Source organism: Cuculus canorus, chromosome 18 (assembly GCF_017976375.1).
Source record: "Cuculus canorus isolate bCucCan1 chromosome 18, bCucCan1.pri, whole genome shotgun sequence".
NCBI lineage: Eukaryota > Metazoa > Chordata > Aves > Cuculiformes > Cuculidae > Cuculus > Cuculus canorus.
In genome coordinates this window covers 13101957-13116615 of record NC_071418.1, presented here as the reverse complement: position 1 = coordinate 13116615, position 14659 = coordinate 13101957, and positions in this window count along the sequence as shown.

Genomic DNA, 14659 nt, shown 5'->3' with positions numbered 1-14659 from the left:
GAGTCCCCTGACTCAAAAGCTGGATCCAGTCCCAGGGAACCCCACCAGGTGGTGGGTCACAAACGCCCCACCGCATTGCGGTCCCACAGCCAGGGTGGCTCAGCTCCACTGGGGTGGAGTTGGAAGGCTGAGAGGAATTCAGGTGTTGAGAATCTTCTCTTCCTTCACAGACCCTCTTACTGAGGGATCAGCAGCGTTTTAGGGAATCGCTCTGTGCTTTTACTGCTCTTTTACTCAATTGCTTCTCTCTCCGATTGCCTCTGTCTCTTCTCAACCAAGGTCCTCAGGAGCTGCCAAATTGACTTCAAAGGGAACAGGACTTGCTTGAAATTGAGTTTTGCATTCCTCTCAGCCTCTGTGACAGAGCACCTGGTGACCCCAGCTCCAGCTCCTGCAGCAGCTTAGCATCACTGGTTCATCTAAAGGAGAAGAATGATAGAAAGAAAGAAAAAAATGAAAGAAAAGGGTGCAAAATATTCCATTTAGTAACATAAAGCTTGATCATTATTCCTTTGTCTCCATATTCAGATTGTGAATCCTGCTGAGAAAAAACAAGTGGAGCTGCCTCATTGGAGATGAGAAGTTAATCTCTAAAGCAAATAAAGATTTAGGACAGTGTAATTGCTTTAAGATTTGATACTTTGACTATTCAGACTTTCAATTTTTAACCCAATGCCCTAGATCCTTGGCAGTGGAGGTGATTCAAGATGAGGAGCAATGAGACCTTGGCATCCTGGAGACAACGTGCTGATGCTCTGTGCCCTGGGATGCAGACCCTTGGGGTTACTCATGGCTCAGCGATGGAGGGGACGTGAGGGACATCCGAGAGCAGAGAAGGACTTGGGGTGCTGGTCGATGAGAAACTCAACATGAGGTGGCAGTGTGTGCTCACAGCCCGGAAACCAACCGTGTCCTGGGCTGCATCAAAAGCAGTGTGGCCAGCAGGGAGGGAGGGGATTCTGCCCCTCTATTCCTCTCTTGTGAGACCTCATCTGGAGTATTGTGTCCAGTTCTGGAATCCTTAGCATAAGAAGGAGATGGAGCTGTTGGAACAGGTCGAGCGGAGGCTACAAGGATGATCAGAGGGCTGGAGCACCTTCCATACAGGCTCAGAGAATTGTGGTTGTTCTGCCTGGAGAAGAGAAGGCTCCGAGGAGATCTTATAGCGACCGTCCAGTACCTGAAAGGGCTCCAGAAAAGCTGGGGAGGGGCGGTTCATAAAGGCTTGTGGGGATAGGATGAGGGGGAATGGGTATAAACTGGAGAGGGGCAGATTTAGACTGGACATAAGGAAGAATTTCTTCACCGTGAGAGTGGTGAGACACTGGCCCAGGTTGCCCAGAGAAGCTGTGGCTGCCCCATCCCTGGAGGTGTTCAAGGCCAGGTTGGATGGGGCTTGGAGCCCCTGATCCAGCGGGAAGTGTCCCTGCCCATGGCAGGGGATGGAACTGGGTGGGCTTTGAGGTCCTTTCCAACCCAAACTATTCTATGAGTCTATGATCCTGCCTGTCACCAAAAGCGTGAGCAATGAATAGAGAAGAATGAGGTGGTGAAGGAAAATGCCCAATCTATGTGTTACGGCAGGATTTGGCTGGAGCTGGTGTCCATGAAGAAGGGTTTTGGCAAGTCCAGGCTGTGGCTGTGATGCAGGTGAGCCCAGTTTCTGGGCCCTACCTTTGCCTCTCTCCTGAGCTGAGGGATGCTGCCTGTCCATTGCCCCTGCTGAGCACCCACCACCTGGGACCCTGCGATCACGGGTGGTGGGAACACAGAGCATCCTTTCCTCTCACAGCCTCCATCCATGACAGCTGGATCCGTCCCGGGATGTTGAGGCTAGAGGAGGCAGAAATGTTTTCCTCTCTTGTTGAAGGGGTTGAAGGGGCAGAGGGTTGTCCTGAAAGTAAAGCAAACGAAGGAGCTAATTACAGGTTATTATTCACCGAGGAGATGAGCGGGGCTGGGACCTGGGGGAGAGGGCTGCAACAGCTCCATGTCCCTCGTGGGAAGCTTTGCATGAATGCCTGGACATCTGCTAGGACTGGTCACCTTGGGTGTCAGGGGTAGGGAACCATCTCAGGGGCTTCGCGACCCTTTCCCAACAGCAGTCGCCTCCCGGAGCTGCCAGCACTGCCAGGCTACTGCCCGCGGTCCAGGCTGTGGAGGGTGGGCGGAGCAGCCTGGGGGTCACCTCTGCCCCCCTGGTTCTGCCCGCGGACTCTTTCTTGTGCAGATGCTCAGTAGGGGTGGAAGCTGCCCCCAATTTCAGCCCAGACTAAAGCTTCCACTGCAGATGCCAAGACCTGGATATTGCCCCAGGTGCTGCCTTGGTGGACCAGCCCCAAGGGGGCTGGCGAAGCACAGCACCCCTCCCCGGCTGGGAGGAGGGCAGAATTAACCCCCAATCTTTTCTACCATTGTGATTTTGTAGTGTTTATATGGGAAGGGAGAACATTAGCGATGAGGTAGATCATTATGTGCTTTTATTATCAGCAGTAGAGCAAAGTCGCTTTTAATTCCTAATTCCACAGTTGTCTGACACATTTCTCCGTGAGTTTTCTATTCATCCATATTTTTTTCCCTGGATCTCGACTAATAGAAATTGCTTTGTTGTTAAACTCAATTTCACTCTTGACTGGATTGAAATATGCTTATTTCCCTTCCAAAATAATAATAAAAATCTAAAATGATTTCCACTCATCGTATTTGAAAAGTGAACATTTGTCTTCATATGGGCGATCAGGTTTAAGCGTCCAAGGGTTTCAGAGATTTATTTTTTTGATGCTTATTTGCATGATCTCAGCCCATAGCTGGGGGCTTTCCAGTTGTTGCTTTATGAATTTGGATAAGTCAGGAAAATATAGGATTTCCTGGGTGATTTTTTAAACCATTTGGCAGAGAGGAGCTGCAAAATGTGACTTCTCTGAGTCTATCTGAAGAGCAGGGGCAGTCGATGCCTCCTGAGATAGCAGCTTAGCTGGGGCTGGTGGCCACCCAGAGGAATCACCTTGAGCGTCCCACCCAGCACTGGTTGGAAAGGTCTGTGCGTTGAAGCCTCCTCCTAAGCTGCTCTAAGCTCAGATAATCCCCAGCACCACAAGCTCCTGCTGCGTGGACCTGACCTCGCTTTCTGGCTGGGGCTGAGAGGTTGAGGAAGGTGACGGTGGCTCCCGGGTGCTTTGTGTTAAGAGAGAGGCTTGATAAAAAGCACTGCCTGTGCCCAATATCTGTGTCTGCCTTCACCGGTGCTGGGCTGGCTGTGGTGAGTTTTGGGGTGCAGTCGCTTGGCTGAGCCCTGTGAGAGATGGGCCTGGGCAGCACCCAGAGCACAGGGGGGCTCTGCCCCTTGTGTCGCTGGAGGGAAAGCCCAGCAGGGAAAAGGGACCTCCAAACCCAGCTGGAGGTTCCTAAATTCCTCACTGCACTGAGGGCACCCCGGAAAGCCTCAGTCCCTGCTGCCCTCTCCTGCTCTCCCCTTTCCACCAGCTGTGTCCAAACTGGGACAGCGAAGGATGCTATTTGGGGCCTGATCCTGCCATGCCCGGTCCTCAGCGCAGAGGTGTCCCAAGCATCCACGAAATGCAGTTCTACCAGTGAGGCGAAGCTCAGCTCATTATTGGAGCGAGGGACTGGCATTTCAGCCTGGCTCTGGTGTGGTTGGTCCATCATCTCCTCCTGCCAGCCCCTGGGGACCAACAGCAGCAACGGCTGAGCTCTTTTCTCCATTATCCATGAGAAATGTGAGATAAGGAGACTAAGATGCCGGGGTCAGTGTTGCAGAGATGCCATGCGTGAATGCTCTGCTCGCAGATAATGAACACGCATCAATAAGCATCTCTGGAGCATGTGGAGCCCTGGCTGCTGGCCAGGCTCTGTCACCTCTCCCATTATAATGGCATGAGCTCGGCACGCTCCCCTGCTTCCTCCCTGGGGACAGCCAGGGTGCGAGGAATGGGAGCTGGTGTGGGGCACCCCGGCGTTGCGTCCCCCCTGCCTGCCCGGGATGTAGCAGCTGAAGCAGTGCTGGTGGAAAACCAGAGCTTCGTTAAAGGGATAAGTGAAGGAGAAGGATGGGTTTATGAGATGTGAAATGAAGATGTATGGCTCGCGTCTTGGAGGGATGCGCTTCCTGCCTGGCTGCAGAGCTGTGCTTGTGTGTCAGCAGGAGGAGCGTTGTGCCTGGGCAGCATTTGGGAGCTGCTTTGCCTGAGACAACAGTGCTTTTGCCCCCTCTGAGGGGATGCAGGCGGTGGGGCACCAGGACCTGTGCCTGCGGCTCCCGTTTGGGTGCTGGGCTTGGGACGACATGCAGATGGGGCAGAGGCAGCAAACTCCTTACTAATCCCAGCAGGAAGGGCTGCAAGCGCTGTTCGGCAGCGGTGACTTTCCTGCAGTAATTAAAAGGCTGGAGACTTCTTGGTCTCCTAGCTCCTCACTTTATTTTCTTTAATTACAAGTGGAGCTCAACCTGCCTTTTCCCTCTTAATTCAGCTAATTGCTGCAACCCCCCTGGCAGCTTCTTCTCACTGCGGTGACTGATGGCTCTGCGACTCCCCAGATGTGATGCAGGGGGTGCCAATGTCCTGCCTGCCCCCCCTGGGCTCACTTTGGGCTGTGGATAGGAGCCCTGAGTCCCTGAGAAAGTCCATGCACGTGCAGCAAGGACTCTGTCATGAGGTGGGTTATAAGCTCTCCCTTCTTTCCAGCCCCACAATGCACAATTTTACATCTTTTGTCTTTCTCAAGTTTAATGCTTCTCCAAATGGCTCAGGTTGATGCCACCAGGTCAGCCAGCTCCTATGGCTCAGCCTTGGGGCCGTGGTGGGATGGCTGGGAGACACTGATGCCCCTGGACAGCCCGGTTTGGGGAGGCAGCACTTGCTGAAAGAGGTCGATTTAAAGTGCTAGTAAGCCCGGGAGGATCCTCCAGCCTATTTTTCTTCCGGCCTTCCCTGTGTGATGTCCTTTTGATGCTAATTCCATGGCTGAGCAATGGAGCGTTCTCCTGGGACGGTGCTGTGCTGCTCATCTGAGTGTGACAGCAAGGCAGAGCAGGAGGCAAACCCAGAAAGGCAGCTCTGAGAAGTCTGCCCAGCAAAGGGACAGATCCAGCCCTTGGCTCTGACTTTTTTTTTTTTTTGAGACATCTGAATCCAACCCAGAACACACTGCTTTGTCCCCTTCCCGGAGGGGGGTCTCCGGGGGGGTTTAGCCTCAAATAACCTCACCCAAAGGGAGGATGCTCTCATCTCCTTAGGAGCTGTGTTTCTGCATCTCCCATCTGCCCAGCTGCTCTCATTTACCCTGGGCTTGGTTGCTCCTTCTTTTCCTCCTCCCTGCCTGGAGCTGAGCTGGGCAGAGCTGCCCACTCCGGGCAGCTGGGCTCCTCGAGGTGTCTGGAGATCCCTCGGGAACCGCAGCCTGGTTAATGCACTGCAGGGATACAGATACAATCTGCTGTACAGCTCTCCGTCTCTCTTTAATTTTTTATTGCTGCTCTTGTTTCCTCTGGGCATCTCCCTTTGCAGCAGAGCAGCAAGGAAACATTTCTGACCGATAAGGCTGGTTCAGGCTTTCCTTTCACCTTTTGCATTTTCTTCTTGTTGAAGCCAGGGTCATTGCTGCGTTTAATTAACACGGTAAGAAAAATGCACTGATGTCTTTCTCCAAGAAGAGAAAAGGAAATTTGGCTTGCCTTCTGCTCTCAAAACACAATCCTACTGGGAGCTGACGAGTGATCCTTACCTCTATTATTTTCCTCTGCTGTAAGCGAATTAGCAGCTAACGGAAGCGAAGGATTCACTATTTTGACGGGCTTGCAAGGGCAGAAGCTTCCCAAATTCCCAGTGCAAGGCTGTGCTGACACTGACCTGAGCTGTAGAATTCTATGTTTTACACCTGACCTGGCTGTGCACCTCCAGCATGTACCTGAGCACCCGAGCTGTGTCCTGTGTGATGTTCCCTGCAGCGTGGGCTGCAGCTCTCTGTGCCGGCGGCAGCCGTGGTCCTTGAGGGTTGCAGCCCTCCTCCTGCTCCCCAAGTGGCATGGAGGGATCCAGGGAGAGCAGCAAGCAGCCCCTAACCCTGCCTGATCTGCCGGGGGATGCTGCTGGCTCTGACCTTTACATCACCGCTGGGCTCTCAGTGGCTGTCCTAGGGAAGCGAGGGCAGAGATCGGGGTCTGCCTGGGCTGGCATTGCACCTCATTGAGGCCTCAGCCACACAGACAGATTCAGGGAACAGAGAACAGCCCCCGGGACCCTTGTGGTGGGTAAAACACCCCCAGGGTAGTGCCAGGTGCCCTCTCGCAGCTGCCTTTTAGCTGAGTAGTGCTTTTGGTTTTCAGGCACTGAAGGGAAGCGCTGCTTCTTCCAGAGGCTGCAGTCACGGGGGACTCTAAGACAGCAGATAGGCCTTTAACACCTGCAGCTCCAGTGCTCCGGCAGCAGTGAGGCTATCCATGCTGCTTTCTGCTGGAGGCAGCCCATCAGCCGTGGGCCCTCGCTGTTTCTCTTGGTGCCGTTCAGCAATTTCGGGAACCCATATGGCTCCTGGGCTTCCTGTGGGTAAGGATGCAAAGGTGGCTTTAGGATACTGCCATCCCCTCCCTGCTCTTTGCCCAGTGACATCTCCAAATGCCAATACATGAACAAGTTTAGGGTTGTTTTTGCTGTCCCTGGGAACAGGCAGAAAGCCAGGTGTGGAGCAGGGCTGCCTGCATGGGCAACCCAGCCCTGCGGTGCCTGTGGGAGCCTTGGGTACCATACGAGCGCGTTGTGGTGCTGGCAGGCAGCTCTGCGCCAGCGGGGAGGCTGGTGATGCTCATCGGTGTGGGAGATCGGTACCAAGCTCAAAGCTTTTCCGCCTTGTTGCTACAGAGATGGACAGAGGCGTAAATGCCGTAATTGGGGCTGAACCAGTGATGGAGCTAAGTCGTTTTATATCAATAAAGAGCGCATTGTGCCAAGCAATGTTGCTTGAGGGGGACGGAGAAGTTACTGTGACTAAGTGATCTTATACCCCAAGCACTTGGGCATCCCAGCCCCTGCAATCAAATTATATTTCCTGTCTCAAGGGCAAAATTGTGTGCAGGGAGAACTTGAGAAAGTAGCTTGTCATAGCACATTACATCTCAGTGGTCTGCTGTGTTTCTCTTCCTCTGTGATCATTATTTCTCCATGAAGACTCAGTAGCTCAGAGCTCAAGAGGAGGCTCCAAGAAGAAACATGGGCAGAGTCTGAGCCTTAGGCTTTGGAAAGCATTATAAAAGGGTTCAAGGCTGGCGCAGGGAGTCCCTGGAGGGTCTTGGGGTGCCTTTGGACCCCCAGCAGCACTCAAGCTGATCACAAAAAGCCGATAAGAACACTTGCTGTGACCTGTCTGGAGCTGCCCATGGCTGTACTGCCGGCACCTGAGCAGCGGCGACTGTCAGTCTCCACTCTTTCCTGGCATGTGGTAGTTTAAGTTTCACCTATGGTGGTTTACAGCCCACCTTGCATTTATAGCCCTTTTTCTCCAGTTGTGGTGGTCTGAACCACCATGCTCTGCCTTAGGGAGCTTTGGGACTCGTGGTAACACAGTTGTTCAAAATAAATTGAAACCTTCAAGGTCTTTTTCTTGGCCAGTGGTGCAGGGTGAGTCCCGGCTGCCAGAGGATGCTCCAGTGTTGGAGGTGGAACCACAGATCTGCCTTGGGCTACAAGCAGGACTGTGGAGTGGCTGCAAGGAGCCTGTAAAGGAGATATTCCATCTCTAATGGCTCTAAGTGGTGGAAAACTGGTTTCTTTCATACCAGCCAGCTGCTGAGCTGTTTCTCTCCATTCCATGCTGCTGCCCGAATCGTGATAATAACAACCATACGTGTGTGTGTGTGTGTGTGTGTGTATAACTTCAGCGTATTGATTTTTGGGGCCATTGCTTCCTAGCTGCCAAAGAAGATAATTCACCACTTTGTTACCATCCTTGAATTTTAGATTTATCTCTCTAAACAGGCAACAGGCTGGTAGTTAATTAAGCTTGTTGTTTCAATCAGCAGAGGGAAGGGATTGTCATCTTCTCAGGGACGAGGGCCCTGTGGGGCCGGTGAACCCCGTGTTCCCATTTGCAGGATGATGGATCCTGTGAGGGACAGCACTGACAGGAGCTGAGAGCGGCCGGGGAGCTGTCTGGCTCCTTGGCCAGCCCCGCGGATGCAATTGCTGCTCCCAGGCTCTGCATTTGGGATGTGCCTCTTCCCATCTCCGAACAATCCCTCTCCCATGTGGCCTCATCAACTTGGGATGAGGCTGGATGTTCTGTAATGAGAGGCAGGAGTCATGCAGCGAGGGGAGCAGCAGGTTCTGGTGGCCTCCTTCCCTCCCTTGTCTGGCCGTGGAGGCGTCCCTCTATATCAGGGTTTCCCTGCTAACTACTGGATCGATGGGGTTTTGCATGGTGCTACCAGGGCTGTTATAACATGGCTAATGCACGCGCGCTGCCGTGCAGGGCAAGGCAGAGCTGCTGTCTGATGTGCTGGCAAAACAAAAGCTTGTTGAAGACAGATTGCCCAAAGCAGATTTCTGCATTTTATGGTATTTCCTATTTTTTCGCTAGCTGGTGCTGCACTCAGAGGAAGCCAAGGGGGCTGAGCCATCTTCTGCCCACCCAAGAAACAGTGTGGCCCTTGGGGGGACATTTCCAACCCTGTGTCAGCCCTGGAGGATGGGCAGCATCTCCTCCTCGGTCTCTTCTCCCTCTGATGACCCTCACCCCTCTGTCTTACAAAATTAATGTGTTGTGGTTTGCCACATGCCAGTCTGTTCCATGCTTGGTATGACCCAGAGCTTGTGGGACGTGTGGAGGAACCTCGTCCCCATCCTTGCAGAGATGAGAGCATGCTGGAACTCTTGTAGCCCCCTACTCTGCATTCCCCAGGACAGGTTTTCCTTCCAGCCTCTCGGGAAGGTGTGGCCGGCTCCTGGCTCATAGAAGGCAGCGATTTGGCTGCTCCATTGACCACTTCATGTTGTGTGTTTATGTGCATTAGGAACGTTTCCAGCTCCATTACACCGAGCTTGGCTCATAGCAAAAGGCTCTGTGCCCCACTGCTGGAATGGTCCTCTTGAGAGCAGCAAATGGGAAACACCGCGTTTTAAAGTGGTTTTACAGCTCAGATGGGGATGGAGGGTCTCCTGTCAGAGGAGCAAGAGCTGGGAATGGAGGGAGCTGGCAGAAGCAAGGAGATTAGGGGTGGTAGGATGCCCACAGCTCCTTCCTTACTCTACTGATTCTCTCCTTTCCCAAAGGCCAGGTTAAGAAAAACAGATGTTTTCTTTCCAAAGAAGGCCAGATGCACCAGAAAACTCTGAACTGCACCTAAAATGGCAAGCACTGAGGCACCCCAGCTGGAGATGGGTGTCTGTCCTGTCTGGTGGGTTGGCATGGCCACGTCCATAAGGTCCCAACGGGATGGGTGGGATGTCCTTGTCATGATATAGGACTGCCTGTATTGAACATCAGGGAGAGCTGACCTAGAGGTTTGAATTTGGCTTGAGATCGGTCAGCTGCTTCTGAGCCACCCTTTGCATGTCTGGTGTCCATCTGCCTCTATCCTGCTCCGACCCAGAGGAGCAATGACTTTCCCTGTCCCTTACCTATGAAAAGTTTGGATGAACACAACACTCCTTTTATATTTATGAAACCCTAAAGGATATAGTTTTCCTTTTCACTTCTCCTTGGCAAAAAGTGCTGTTTCATGGGCAGAAAGTGCTGTTTTGTGGAAAATTTCCACCTGTTGTTTGTCTTGGAGCTCGCCTGTGCCCGGTGCTGTCGCAGCATCTGCTACCTGCAGCTCTGCTGCCTGAAGCCACCCCTGGTTTACACTAGGAAGAAGACAGAGTGAGTGCCAGGGATCCCTATGGAAATTGGAGTCACGGTATCCCAACAGTCATGATATGGCATTTCCTCTTCATTGGCCTTACAGGAAAACACTGGGATGCTGCACAAGCAAAGGAGCCCACAATTAGTTAATGAAGGAGGGGGGGGTGGGGGTTGGTGCCAGGAGAGCATTGCAGCTGTACAGCGCTTGCGGAGTAGATGGTTGAGCCATGCCAGGTTTTTGGGGTTAGAAGAATATTTCTTGCCTGGGAAGCAAGGAGGATGGAGAAGGGCTGGGGAAAACCACAGGAGGAGAGCATCCCACTGCGGGGAAGGCAAAGGGGCAGCTTTCCCCCAATGTCACCTTATGCTTTATGGTGCATTGCATCAAGGGTACAGAGGGATGGCCAGCCATGGGGTCAGCATGGCATGAGGGGGCTCTGTTTGCACCACAGCCCTCCAGATGATGGCACGGTCCTGTCCCAGAGCCGGGCCAAGCGTGCACACCAAGGACAACAGTCTCCTTCCAGCTCTCTGCAACATTGTGCTCACCCTGCAGGGCAATGCCTGCCCTCCCTCCCCACTGCTGAGTGCACCCACATTTGTCTCGTGGGGCATTTCTGGTTTGACTTCACCCCCCCCAGTTTTTAATAACCAGTACCCGGGGCTGTCACCTCTCCTGGGATGTGGTTGTATTCCTCTACTCCGAACTGGCCATCGTCCTCCCAAACCTGCCTTCTCCCCAGAAACCTGCCTTCCCCCGACCCCGAACTGTCCATCCCCCGCAACCGTCCATCCCCTCCCCAAAAACCTGCCTCTCCTCCCAAAAACCCGCACCCCCCAAACCAGCCTCCCCCTTCCCAAAGCCTTCCTCCCTGCAAAACCTGCATCCCCCCAGAACCTGCCTTCCCCCGTGAACCTCCCTCTCTTCCTCAAAATCTACCACTCCCCAAAAACAGCCTCCCACCCTATTCCCAAAATGGCCATCCTTCCCGCAAAACCTGCCTTCCCTCAAACCTGCCTCCCCCCCAAAACCTGTGTGTCCTCCCACAAACCTTTCACCACCCTTCCAGCCCCCCAACCTGCCTCCCCTCCCCAAAATCATCCATCCTTCCAGCAAAACCTGCTTCCCCCACTCCCCAATCCATCCATCCTCCCCACAAAACCTGCATCTCCCCCAAACCTGCCTTCCTCCCCCCAAGACCAGCCATCCTCCCCCCCAAACCTGTCTCCCCCCAGAAAACCTGTGTCGTCCCCTCAACCTTCCTCCCCACCAAACCTGCTTCCCCTACTCCCCGAACCGCCATCCTCCCCCTCAAATCTGCTTTTCCCCCACAAAACCTGCTTCCCCCACCTCAAATCATCCATCCTCCCCCCAACCCCCACCTTCTGCCCCCAAAAACTCCTATCCTCCAAAACCTGTCCCCTCAAAACCTCCCTCCCCCAAAACCTGCTTTTTCCTCCCTAAACCCCCTTCCCCCTGCCCAAACTGTCTATCCTCCCCCAAAATCTCCCTCCCCCAAAATCTGCTTTTGCCCTCCAAACTTGCTTCCTCCTCTGTAGACCACCCATCCTCACCACAAAATCTGCCTTCTGTCCCCAAACCTCCCTCTCCCTAAAACCTGCTTTTCCCCCCCAAAAGCTGCTTCACCCTTCCCCAAACCATCCATCCTCGCCCAAAAAACCCTTTCTGCCCCCAAAACCTCCTCCCCCCAAAAACCTCCCTCCTCCCAAACCTGCTTTTCCCCCAAAAAACCTGTTTCCCTCCAAACCTCTCTCCCCCCAAAGCTGTTTTTCCCCCCCAAAACCTGCTTTTCTGCCCAAAACCTGCTTCCCCCCTCCCCAAATCATCCATCCTCCCCCCAAACCTCCCTCCCCCAAGCCTGATTTTCCCGCCCAAACCTGCTTCCCCCCTCCCCAAACCTTTCATCCTCCCCCTTAACCCCCCCATTCCTTCTTCCCCCTTTCCCTTCGCCCCGTTTCCCGCCTCTGCCGGCAGGGGGCGCGCGGCGCTAGCTCAGCGGGGCGGGGCGGGGCGGGCAGAGCGGGGCAGGGCCGGGGAGGGCTCCGCACCGGCTGCTCGGGATGCGGGAGCGGCTGCTCGGGGCGATGCTCCCCGCGGGCAGCGGGCAGGGATAGAAGGGCCGGGAGGGAATAGCCGCCGCCGCCTCCCCGCCATGCGCCCCCGCCGAGCTCCGAGCCCCGCGCGTTGAGCCCCGCTCGGGGAACGCAGAGCGGGTGGGTGGGTGGGTGGGTTGGGGACAAAGGGGGGGGGGGGGGGGCGCAGGGGCCGCCCCCTCCCCGCTCCCACCCCCTCCCCGGCAGCTCCGAACGATGATCACAGTCAACGCGGATGGCAAGATAATGGTCAGAAGATGCCTCGTCACCTTGAGACCCTTTAGGTAAAGTTGTGCCGCTCTTCTCTCTCCTCCCGCACCGTGGGGAGGACGCTTGGGGGGGGCGGCGGGTGTCGACGATCTCAAAGGTCTTTTCGAACCTCTGTGAACCCAGATGAGGGTGTCGGGGATGCGGGGAAGTTTGCCGTGCTGGTCCCGCAGCGCTCGTGGCAGCTCAGCCCATCGACGTCTTTTTATCGAGGGCTCTTTGCTGCTATTGGTACCTTTCTCGAGGCGCTGGTACCCACGGCGGGAATCGATTCCTTTGGTTTAAATCCTCTGGTGCTGAGGGGGCTTCTGAAGCCCTCCTTGAGGTTGAAATCTAGCCCTGAAACCCTCCAGCACGCTAGTGCCCACCTATTGCTTTTTCTCCCCCTTGGTGTAAACTCTCCTCATCTTTGCCTCCATGCATTTGCTTTTCCTCTCCTTGCTCTCCAGCTTCCTTCTTTCACCGGAGATGCGCTTTGGTGGCTTGAGACACATGGGAGGTGTTGGGAATTGCTTGGTTTTAATATGGGAAGACCAAAAACTCACAGAAAGGGAAAGTGTTGGGGGCGAAGCGTAGGGTGAGGTGAGCCTCGTCCGGCTACTGCCAGCGCTCCCCGCTGTGTTTGGGGGCTGGACGTCACCTGGGATCCACTGGAGAGATGTGCTCTCTGCCTTTTTGCTTGACCCAGGGCAGTTCCGGAGCTGGGAAGGAGAAACGGGGTTGTGCTTATGCTGCTTGCTTGTGCTCAGGTTTGGAGGTGTTGTCTGCCTCTCTCCTGGACTTGCCTGGCTCTGCGTGGCTTGCCTGGAGGGATCCCTGTGGCTGCATCCCACAGCAGCCTCAGGGGCTGCGGGATTTGGCAAAGATGATGTTGGAAAACGGTGGTTCGAAAGGAATTCCCGTGGCTTGGGATTGTGGGGTGGGGGATGACTGAGAGAGGCAGGAAGGACCTGCACCCCGAGGGTATGCTCTTTGCTTTCTTAACTTGGTTTGTTGACTGTACTGAGGAAGTGACTGGCCTGAGCATCGCTCTCCCCTATGCCCTGGGCATTGCTCGCTCTCCCCTATGCCCTGGGCATTGCTCGCTCTCCCCTATGCCCTGGGCATTGCTCGTGGGGCAGGGAAAGCCCATCTTCAGCAGTGACCTGGTATCAGGCTGGGGGAGGGTGGGGGGTGAGTCGCGGGGTGGTCACAAAGTCCCATTGGAGATGAGCATGTGTGTGGTTGAGGGATTTGTGGTGGCAGGAGAGCACGAGGCTGGAGGGTCCATTGGGTCGGGAGCAGAGCAGAGCACCTGCGTGGTCCTGTCTGTGTGCCCTGGGCTGGCTTCTGCCCTCTAGCCAGTGCAGACCAGTATGGTGCCACTGGATCCAGCAGGGTTAACCCTGTCGTTAACCAGTCAGGCTTCCCCTATGTAATTGGAGAAATTTCCAAGACCCTCTCCTAGCTGTCCTGCAGTGTCCAGCCCCGCGGCTGCTCCGCTTTGGTGCCACGCTGAGCCTGATCTCTGCACATCACGGTCCTGTGTCACCTTGCTCCCAGCCCAGTGTTGGCAAGCATTGGTGCTGCCCCTCTCCGGCCGTAACCCAGTGCAAATCGGCACCGCTCTCCTAAAATCAGCACCCTGTGTTCTCAGCTGCTGCGAATCGGGTGACTTGCAGGAGTGGGAGAAGATACTGGCAGTCAGGATGGGTCCTGCAAGTCGGGTGCTTGTTGCTGGCTGGGCAAAGCTGAGCGGCTCTACGGAAGCCTGTGCTGCGATCCCCTGCCTGGTGTAGACTGCTGGCAGTGGTGCCATCAGCAAATGGGAAACCTGACCCTTTGCACCAAAAGGTTTCATTAATCATGCTCCAGACATGCTTAGTAAAGCAATGCAAAGCCCTGAGCTGTGAAACCGCCTGCAGCAAATGGGAAGGGGAGGGAGAGTACGGCGGTGTAGAAACCATTTGTAGAAATGTCCGAGGATGGTTCTGACTTTATTTCAGCATCCAAAAGTGTTGAATTTGTGACAGTGCTGGATTCAGACAAGAATTGGCCGTGAGGCCAGGAGAGCCCTGGTCCAGCTCACCCAGCTCTTGGCTTTGCAGAACACAGAGTGTTCAGGCAAGTTTGTCAGTTGGAAATGAAACTCAGGGTTTTCATGCGTCTGTAACATTGGCCAGTAAGATAATTCACTGTTGTCCTCTTCACAGAGGAAGATTCCTGTGGCTGAGCATTATTTTGACAGTGCCTCAACGGTGTTGGGCTCAGAGCAAAACAAGGTTTGTGAGAGAGGGAGCATCTTTTATTAGCCTGGCTGCTGCTGTTAGAAATTGTGTCTCAGCTTTTGGGTTCAAGAGGCTTAGGTGTTAAAAATTTGTCTAATAAAAGCCGTTACCTTTCCCTGTAGCCCTTGGGTTCCCCATGCACCTGTGTAATAGTC